The sequence below is a fragment of the Ceratosolen solmsi genome, unplaced genomic scaffold, assembly GCF_000503995.2.
Source record: "Ceratosolen solmsi marchali unplaced genomic scaffold, CerSol_1.0 scaffold19, whole genome shotgun sequence".
Lineage (NCBI taxonomy): Eukaryota > Metazoa > Arthropoda > Insecta > Hymenoptera > Agaonidae > Ceratosolen > Ceratosolen solmsi.
The window spans coordinates 142981-154034 of record NW_011948443.1 but is presented as its reverse complement, the minus strand read 5'-3'; positions in this window follow the sequence as shown (position 1 = coordinate 154034).

The window sequence follows — 11054 nt, the reverse complement described above, 5'->3', positions numbered from 1 at the left end:
TGACTTCGTTTTTAAATTATTAATAATTTTGAATATAATTTAACTGAATCTATTTAACTATCAATTTATAATTTTTAAATAATGAAATATTAGTAAAATAGTTTAGTTTATAATAGCATATCTTTATTTATATAGTATACTTAACACCAATTTAAAGTTTTGTCACAATGAAAAATCACATTCTACTCTATTAAAAAATATTGAAATTACACAGATACACATGCGCGACTATTTTAGTTAATATTTATTCGAATATTCACTCGAAAAATTCAAGTTAATTTTATTTAAATATAATTTATTACAAAATAAATTGGCTAATATTATATGTGTGTGTGTGTGTGTGCGTGCGCGCGCGCGTATGTGGGCATAAGGCTATGTGCATGCGCGTACACACCGTTAAATAAGAAAGCACGTGAGTGTGTAAGCACGTATATTTATGTGTTGATATATATATGAAGCTATATTTGTATTTATGCACATATGAAAGAAAGTATGTTTGCACGAATAGATGTGTGCATGCGTATGCCTGTGTATCTATGTATATGTGGATTAAGATTGGATATGTGCGTTTTGCCTCGCTCGCTCTCTCGCTCTCTCTCTCTCTCTCTCTCTCTCTCTCTCTCTCTCTGTATTAATATACGGGTATGTGTATGCAAGAAAGGAGCTTCAATCGGACTGTTCTTTAAGTTTACTGGTGACCAAGTGCCGGTCTACCACAACCCAATATGTGCCTCTAACTTTTATATTGCCAACATTTGCACTTGCATTGAATAAGATTAGATTATGCTAGGTAAGCTTACCAAGGAGTGTCAGACAGCTACGATTGGATAGGACTAAAGAGAAGGGAATATGAAATAAAATACAGTACTACACTGTACCACCCCAATGTTTAAGCCAATCACATTCTATGATCTCGTCAGCCACGCCTACGAAAGATTCCGATTGGATAGTTCTTAAAGCATTGAGAATATGTATACTTCGTAACCTATCGCGTAACACGACACACCCTTTAAAACAACTTAAAAGAGACAAGTTAAAACGGAAACCAGTCGATAAGAGTCTTTGAATGAGCATTCACTAAATGTGCGTTTCATTCCATAGATATTCTATCATATAACAAAGAGAAGAAAGGAAAAATATACGTATGAACGCAAGAGAAAGAGAAAACTGAAAAGAAAGAATGAAATAAAGAAACAAGATATACGACAAATTAAGTGTATGTATATGAAGGGATGATAGAAAATGATGAAAGAGAGGGGGTGAGAATACAATAAAGATAGATAGACAAACGATGAGAGAGAGAGAGAGAACCAACTCAAATAAAGACGTTAAAGTATGATTAAAATGAATAATATAAAATGAATACACCCAGAATATAATATACTGTAATTGAAATGTACATTAGTAATACTTTCTGTATTATGTAAAATAAAATAAAATAATAAAAATATATTCCTCGCTCACAGATATATTTCGTATTTATTAAACAATTTCTAATATTATAAAATGATATTGAATATTATATAATACATTGATTCATGTAAATAAAAACATTATACGTATTATAAATTTTAAACGTTAATAAAAATTATCAATAATTTGGAATTAATATTGTATAGAATATTCAATAGAATATTTCAAATTAATTTATTTAGCTACTAATGTATAATTTCTATTAAAAAAAATTATAAAAAGTGTCATTTTTGTTCATTTATTAAATTTAGTGATAAATTTACGGAAAATATTTTGTAGATTATAAATATTTTAGACATATTCTAATACAATAATTTATTATTTTGTGATAAAAAAATACAAATTTTACATTACAAATTATTTCAAGAAATTTCAATGTTTATTTGAATAAAAATTTTTTAATAATCATTATTAATCGAGAAAAATAAAATTTATTATAAACTATTTTTATATACTCATTTTTATTGGAATGTAACATAAATTGTATTATTTATATATATGAATAAATTTTTAATTTGATATTTAATATATTTGCGCATAAAACGAATCGGTATTTATATTAAATATTTTTATTTATATAATTCTTGTCTTATAATATTAGATATATTAAATATTGTTTTATCAATATTTTATTAAGAAAATTCATTACGAATCTCTTAATTTGTTTATCAAATAGACAAAAAATATATTCTTTTTAAGCAGGTTGAAGAAAAATTTTGTTTATCAAAATAATTTTAAATTGTAAATAAAAAAAATATTATAAATATATTATAAAAAAATATATTGTAAAAAATAGAATCATGGAATTAGCTGTTGGAAAAATGTTATTTTTTTATATATAATTGATTTTATTACTGAATTAATGTTTATATTTAATTAATTATTTTCATTTTAATATTTCATATCAATGATAATTTGATATAAAAAAACACTAAAATTGAAGAAAATAAATATTTATTATATATGAAATATATTATTTATAAAATACATTAAACTAAGTAATATAAATACATATATATATATATATATATATATATATATATTTATAAAATGAAGATTCAGTTCAAATAATGCAGCTACATGATTTTTAATTAAGTGTTTTATATTAACATATACGTGAACTTTCTATACAATTTTGATAAATTAAATTTTATAGAAAAGAACAATAAAAATGTTATACAAAATTATTATTACTTTATTGATCTCTCTTGAAAATTGCATTTTTTATTAAAAAATATAATATGAAATATTTTCTAGTTATATCAAATTATTCACGAATAATTTTTTCAATAATAAATAAGCTGTCTACTTTTTTAGTTTTTAACTCTACTATAATACTAAAAAAATCAATAATGATCATTACAAATATTTTGAATGATCTAATTTTAACATATATTCATTGATTTTTTAAATGAAGTTTGCAGGCATACAAATTATCTTTTTATATTATAATATTTATAAAATATTTACTACATAACATTCAAAAAATGATTGTAAAAAGTTATAAGATTTTTTTATTAACAATAGCAAATTAATCTAGATGATAAGCCAAAAAAATAATTAAAATAAATGTTATGTTTTTATTAGTTAATATAATTATTATAAAGTAGATAAATAATATATAAATTTTTAGATGCAATAGTTTTGTTATTAATTTATAAGCTGCACAGTTACGCGATTTAATTGTTTTATAATTTTTATGCTCTTAAAATCATATTGAGTATTATTAATTATTCAGAAATTAATTAAATTTCTTGTAATTATTTTCTTCGATGGATTGTGTAAATGATTTATTTATGATTTTGTCTAAAAATTTTACAGCTGTGTTTTATAGAGTGAAAATATACTCTATGACTAAATATTAGAGATAGAAATAATAGAAATAAATAAAAATGGAAAACGGATTTTAACAGAAAGAAGTTTGCATATTTTATTTAACCCAATAAATATAAATATAAACTACAATTTGTACAATAGTGATAGTTAAATATTAATAAGAAGTAATAAAGAGGAACAAGGGAAAAATAAAAATAAATATAGGAAGCTCTACTGTACTAAATTGTATAGATATTTCTTTGTAATGAAACATAAAGTAACGAAATGTTAAAATACATTATATTTATTTAATTTATTATTTATTTATTTTATAGTATCTTTAATTTGTTCTTAAACCATTAATATTTTACTGTACTTAAACTTAAAATACAGCATTGATCGATAAATATTTCTATGTATAATTCTAGTAATTACAAAGAATTTATTGTAGCTTATACATTTAAAATAATTAATTTATTTTAGGGAGACTTTTGACACATTTATATACTCGTGATAAAATATTGAACATTCGTTGTTTTTTTATTATAAATATAAGAACATTTAGTCAACATCCATTATAACATAAGTCATCTATATTTTCAGAAAACGCCTACTATTCTCAATTCTATTGAGTCTAGCATACTTAACATTAATTGATAATAATTAATTACTATTTCAATATAATACATTATACATAATAATAATATACACTTATGTTAAAAAGAGTTTTATTGAAAAAAAAACAAACAGAAGGTAACCATATTTTGTTATTCTAGGATATTATAAAAAAGCAATAAAAAGTATATTTCTTCTATCCCTTTCTAGAACTTTTCAAACGTGGCAATAAGATTTATAATGATTGCTATTGCTTTCAATATTAATTTAATATTGATTATAATATAATATTAATTATAATATTGATAAATCAAAATGAGATTCTGTTTCAACCTCACATAGAATTTACTGCTATTTGCTGACGTTTATAATTAAAAATAAAATAAAAAAGCCAACAAATTAATATTGTATTCTTAGCTTCATATTTTTTTAAAAGTACTATCCTTAGAGAGACAGAGCACTAACTTTTTGTTTTTTCTCGCTCATCAAAGTAATATTTGTTAAAGGCATTCTATATTCATAATATTATGCCATTTTTTATTCATATAACTGGTATGTGTCAGATACTGAGATTTCTCATAGTTACAAATCGCATTTTTGTGTGTGTATACATATATGTAATACAGCACGTCTGCAAATATAATCTTACAGAAACATTTAGATTGATATACATTTAATATATTTTTAATAATAAATGTTAATAAATATTTAATAATAAATTTTCTTTATTAATAATATGCTAAATTATAATTATTTTAAATCTGTGAATAATATATTCCATATTCATTTTTTCAATTAAGAAATACACTATATATAAGTAAAAATCATTTTCCTTTTACATTATCAATTCATTATTATACTGATCCGGAAAAAATATTATAGATAATCCATATAATTAAATAATGTTATAAACTAAATACTAATAATATACTACAGTTACATTATTTACGACAGTGGCTGTATAAAGCATTTATATATATTTAGGCAAGAGTAACTTATTTTATAAGCATAAATATTATAAATTAATAAATATAAAAAAACAATTTAAAACAAGAATTCGCTATTGCTTAATTAAATAATTATGCAATGTTTAAACATGGGATGAAATAGGAGGATATTCAATTAGTATTAAAAAGATAAAATAATATATAGTTATGATTTTAAGCATGGAAGTATATCATGATTTTAAAATAAAATTATAATTTGGTATCATCTAATTAATTAGTCCTTAATAAACATAAAAAATTAAGCAAATATAAATTTAAATTGATATACTACATAAAAATAATAAATTTTCTTAATTTATTCATTATTTAGTACTTAATATTAAGTATTTTATATATTGTTATATTTATTTAGCTTTGTTTATTAATACGAAGTTATTTCACTGAAAAAGATTAGACATTTTTAATATTTTTTAAATAAATTTTTTAATTTCAAATACAGATTTCCATCTAAAAATACTCATTAATTTTGAAAATAAAATTCATTGTAACTTCAAAAGCAAAATTATTTATTGAATTTATTTTTAAAAACTATATTAATCTTTAAAGTATTCTTATACTATTTTGTAGATATTTCACATTGTTTTAAAAGGGAATAGAATCAAAATATAAAATAAATAAAATAAATAAACTATTTAATCATAATTTAATAAATTTTCTAATTATAATTGCATTAAATTACAATTACGTTAAAATGTATTTATAAATTATTATGTAAAATTTTTTAAAGGTATTTTAAAAAAAAATATTAACATTATTATAAAATTTATTAACATTATTTTCAATTATTGTAAAGATATTAATATTTATATATACAAATAATTACCGTGCAAAACAGTGATCTGTTATGTATATATTAGAAAAATCAACAAGTCAATAATGGAATACATACTATTAATACATAACATCAAATTTTATCATTTTTATAAATACATCCTTATAACATTCTCATAGGTATATATTCTCTATACATCTTATAAATTAGAAAAATAAAAGTAAATGATCGATAACATAATTTAAATAATTACAATACAATTTACATAGAACTTACAAAAGAAATTACATTTTGGTAAAGTGTTTATTCTTTTTATTACTTGAGTCATCTACTATTCATTTGTTTTTTTTACTTATTTCTTATTCATCTTTTATCAGACTCAAATAGATAAAAATTCCCTCTTTTATAAGATTTTTTCATACTTTCCCTCTATTAATCATAAACCTTATTTCAAAATATTTCAGCGTTCTATAATATGTTTTATACACATATTAAAATATCTTTTCAGTGATCGTAGTTATCTTTTCCTTATAAGCATATATATAACCTATACAGTTTCATGATCCTGCTGCTATTTTGAATGACGACTCATTCAAATGTACGACAATTTAGTTTAAATTTAAAAACTCATCTCAAGAGATAAATTAGTATTCTAGATTTGTATCTTTCAGATATCACTATTAATATTAATATTATAAATATTATAAATTTAAATAAAATATACTTTTAGATAGAAGAAATCACATATTTATAATGAAATGAAAAATGAATAAGAAATACGCAATCTTGAATAGTAAGTTACCTATCTAGTAGCAAAAAATATAGATATACAAATTATATTTCGCTGTAACTTTCTTTACAATTGTCTAAATTCGTTAGTAATTTCACAAGTAAAAGATAATCATTCGGTTCCTTATATAAATAGCAATGAATTATTATTTTTATTATGCATGAAGTGATTACGTGACATCAAAATACTGATTTGGATTGATAAATGTAATATTAATTTGTTATATAGAAATAATAATTTGAAAAAGAAATATATGTACTATGGCATTAAAAATAATACTGTTATTAAATGATTTTTAGAGATAAAATTTAATTTAACTACTGTCATTTGAATTTAAAGAAAGACGATAAACATTTAATGAAGTATTAAAATTAACATTGCAAAATTTATGCACTAATAAATTGCCTACTTGCACAATTTCGATCAATTACTAGGGTAATTATATAAAAAAGTACCGGAGTAGTAATTATAATGATAGAAATGGTTAATGAATATCGAAGTTTAATTGTGATCGATTGATAATTAGGGGACACTATTTTAAAACAGAATTATTAATATCGAAAGAAAATATAAAAAGGTTGCTTACTGATTATATTTATTTGATATTTAAATGAAATCATTGAAATAATAAGTTTGAATTGAATAAATTGAAATAATAAAAATAAAAATATTAAGTTTAAAAAATATAGTATTGAAAAATTACAAAATGTTTAATTATTTTTCCCCTAAATTATTACAGTATATAACAACTTATTATATTTAAAAAAACAATATTTTACAATTTTTTTAACTATTAGATTATTTTTAGTAAAATAAATATATCTTTCATTCTAGGTTATAAGAAAATATGTTGTGTTACGATTTAAAAATAAAAAATTACAAAAACAAATATGTTGGCGATAGTATAAGTATTATATTATTTACATGTTAAAATTAAAATAAAGATTTATTGGTAAAGAAATTTTTTAAGAAAAAATAAATCCACGGTATTTCAATCTTTCAGTATTCCACTTCGGTTGATGGTTTAGTAATACGCATGCTCAGTAAAATTGTATTTTATGTCTAATGTTCTTCTTTCCGTAATTTACATAAGATGATTTATCTAAAACATTATTTGACTTATTATCTTTAAGCTAAATCTTAAATTGTTATGTTTGAATAGTGTTACTTTTTAATATATATAATTTTATAAAAATTTCAATATATTTGAATATATTTATCTTTGAAAAATTGGAAAAAATTATAATTATATTTATTTTTGAAATATAATGCATTCTAACAATTTAATTTATTTGTATATCTCGTAGACATAATTTACTGTAGCATACCCTTACAAAAAAACTAAATAAAATTTAGTTCCAAAATGGTGGAACGTTCACAGTGCTTTATATATTTCCATGCATGTGTTTGTGTATATATACACATATATTGTATTCTATCTTCACACGAATCTGATTGAGTTGAATAGTGCGATTTAATGACATGAATTATTAATCTAAGCGTTCTAAACGTTAATACGTTGTTAAGAATAAATCTAATGTATTCATTAAGTCTGTGGATAAAGTTTTTTTTATTTAAATGCAAGGTTAAACGAATTTATAGAATGTGTACAAACATTCGTCTGTCGCGAAAGTGATGAATGTAATGGCAGTCTGAATTTAATATAAATAGAAAGCAATTTTATTTTATACTATATATTAAATATGAAAAGAACTATTAATATGTGAATATTATAGATCGAAAAAAGTAATATTTAAGAGTTGATGGCAATAATTAGAAATGACTGAAACTATTTCATGAAATAAAAATATGTTCAAATCTTATGGAGCAGCCATTTTTAAGTGTGCTTACTAAATTACTTTGAGTTGTTCTTTGTCAAATATTTGTTCAATTCTTACCTTCGAATTAGGTTGTTGGATTAAATTACCATAATTTAATTGAAGTAAGTATTTATTATATAGTACTCAATGTAAATTATTGTAAAAGAAAATAAATGTCTAAAATAATGTTCATGTATGATAGTTTTTACACGATTAAATTATGTTTAAAATCTGTTTAATATTTTCTTTTATTTGTGAAACAAAAATTTGCTATTTTATTTCAGATACAATATGTTCACTTTATTATATAAAAATATTCAAAACCTATTATTTTTATATTATTTATCTTTTTCGTATTTATTATTTATATTTAAATTTTTACTTTCCAGGTTTTTTCAACATTAAACTGTGATGAGTGGTTTCACTTTCTTCAGTTTAATTGTACTTTTTGTTTGAACATATATTACATTTGATCATTATATAAAGTAATTACTATTTTCGACATATTTTTTTGGTTTTAAATATTGAAGTAATATTTTTAATACAATTGGTTAAACTTTTTTACTTTTATTAAACTTATTTGTTACACATTAGTTGTATTGTATTTGTTATAATATTTGATTTATCTATATTAAATTTTCTAATGTAAAATTTTAAAATATTTCTAAAAAATGTATTATATATATATAACTATAACTATTAAATAATACATAACTATAAAATCATATATTTTAGATATTTTTTTTTGTAAATATATTTTAAAGTGATTAGTATATTTTCATTTAAATTAATATATTTATATTTAAAAAATTTTCTTGTCTTTTCTAATTTAAAATTAGTTATAAATTGGTCAAAAAATTTATATAAAATATAACTTCGATAAAAAATAATTGTTTTAGAGGTTACATTATAATTATAAGTATAAGTACATATTTATTAAGTTATTTTAAATTTTTTATTTAATAATTATAGCACAAAAGTGAAATATAATTGTTTTTCAATTAATGTTTTTAAATAAAGTATTTAAATAAAAAAAATATAATTAAAATTTATTTAAATCTGTTAACGCTGTTAAAATATTTATTGTATTAAAAATATTCATAATTATTGTCTGACGTCATTTTTGGTTGTTAGCTTAAATAAAATTTTGTTAAATAATTAATTGTTCCTTATTTATATATATTTCTATATATTTATACTGTATATTATATACTATATAATTTTAGTATCTACTACTTATACTTTCATGCTTTTTTTTATTATAATTAATTGGTATTCAATTATAATTCGGATACCAATTGATCAAAAAATTTTTTATTGTTTCTCAATACCTGTTTTCGTATATGAACTTTTCAATAATGAATGAAAACTTTTTAAAATTTTTAAATACTGTGATTAAGAAAGTTATAAATCTATTAAAAATTATTTTACAAAAACAAATTTAGTCTTACTACTTTTGTTGAGTAAATTTCTTTTAACAGATGTTAAGCAATTATTAAACTAAATAAATAAAAATAAATAAAGATATGAATAAATTAAATTGAATGTAAATGTACTAAGTGTTGTGTTGAAAGCCAAAGAATTTTATAAATTTATTTCAATATGTATAAAATAAAAAAATGAATTACGGTATATTCCTAAATTTTAGTATACAGTTTTTAGTAGCTACTATTATTTTCATTTAATGTTTATTTTAAGACTAATAAAAGATAATGTTAATATTCATAGAGAAGAATATCTGCACTTGTAATTCAAATAAATAAAATAATGAAATTATCTAATTAATAAAAGGGATAAATAAATGTTAATTTAATAATACTTAATCCATAAAACGTTTTTAAAATTTTTGAGCTGCTTTTAGAATACATATATACTTACGTAGAATTAATAAGATAATATATTTAAATTTTATATGTAATATAATTTTCATTATTTTATTCCATGAAAATTATAATTATGTTATGTCAAAGTATATTAATTGATTAAAAAATTAATCAGTCTGTTGCTTACATTACCTTAATTATATGTAAACATATAACAAAGATATTTACATATGGATTACTACAAGTTTAAGGTTTCATTGTTAATAAAACTAATCTAACAAATAAATTTGAGTATTAATACATATAAAAAAAATTAATTCTATTTTTATTTTGTTAAATTAGAAATTTTTTATTAGCCTTTAATTAAAAAAATATTGATGATAATATAACTTGTAATATTCAGACTTCCATTTTATATAAATTAATATTATTTTATATAAATATAAATTTTTGTTTTAGATGATTCAGATGGACTGACATTACTATATTGGCGGAATGTGCCCGCCAAATATTAAGTATAGATATTCCCTTTGAATTTTACAAATACTTCGATCAAACTAGTTATAAAAATGAATTAATTATATATTTGTTTCTATTTCATTATATAAGTAAATATAGTGTAATATATCAAAATATTTATTTCAAATTTCGATTAAAATGAAATTCGATTATAAATAGAAAATAGAAAATTTACTGACAGTGAAAAAACTATGATTCTTCAGACAAGGAATTGAATTTTTCAAAATGAATTTTTAATCAATTGATATATACAAAAGCTAACAATAGTAAGCTATTCTTAATAATGATCATGATAGTTTTTGTATATAAGTAAATATTAATTGATAAAATGAATTTTTGTATAGCATTTTACTTTCTCAGTCACAGGTTGCACAATCACGATGTTCATTGGTAAAATTTCTTATAAAAATATTTATAATA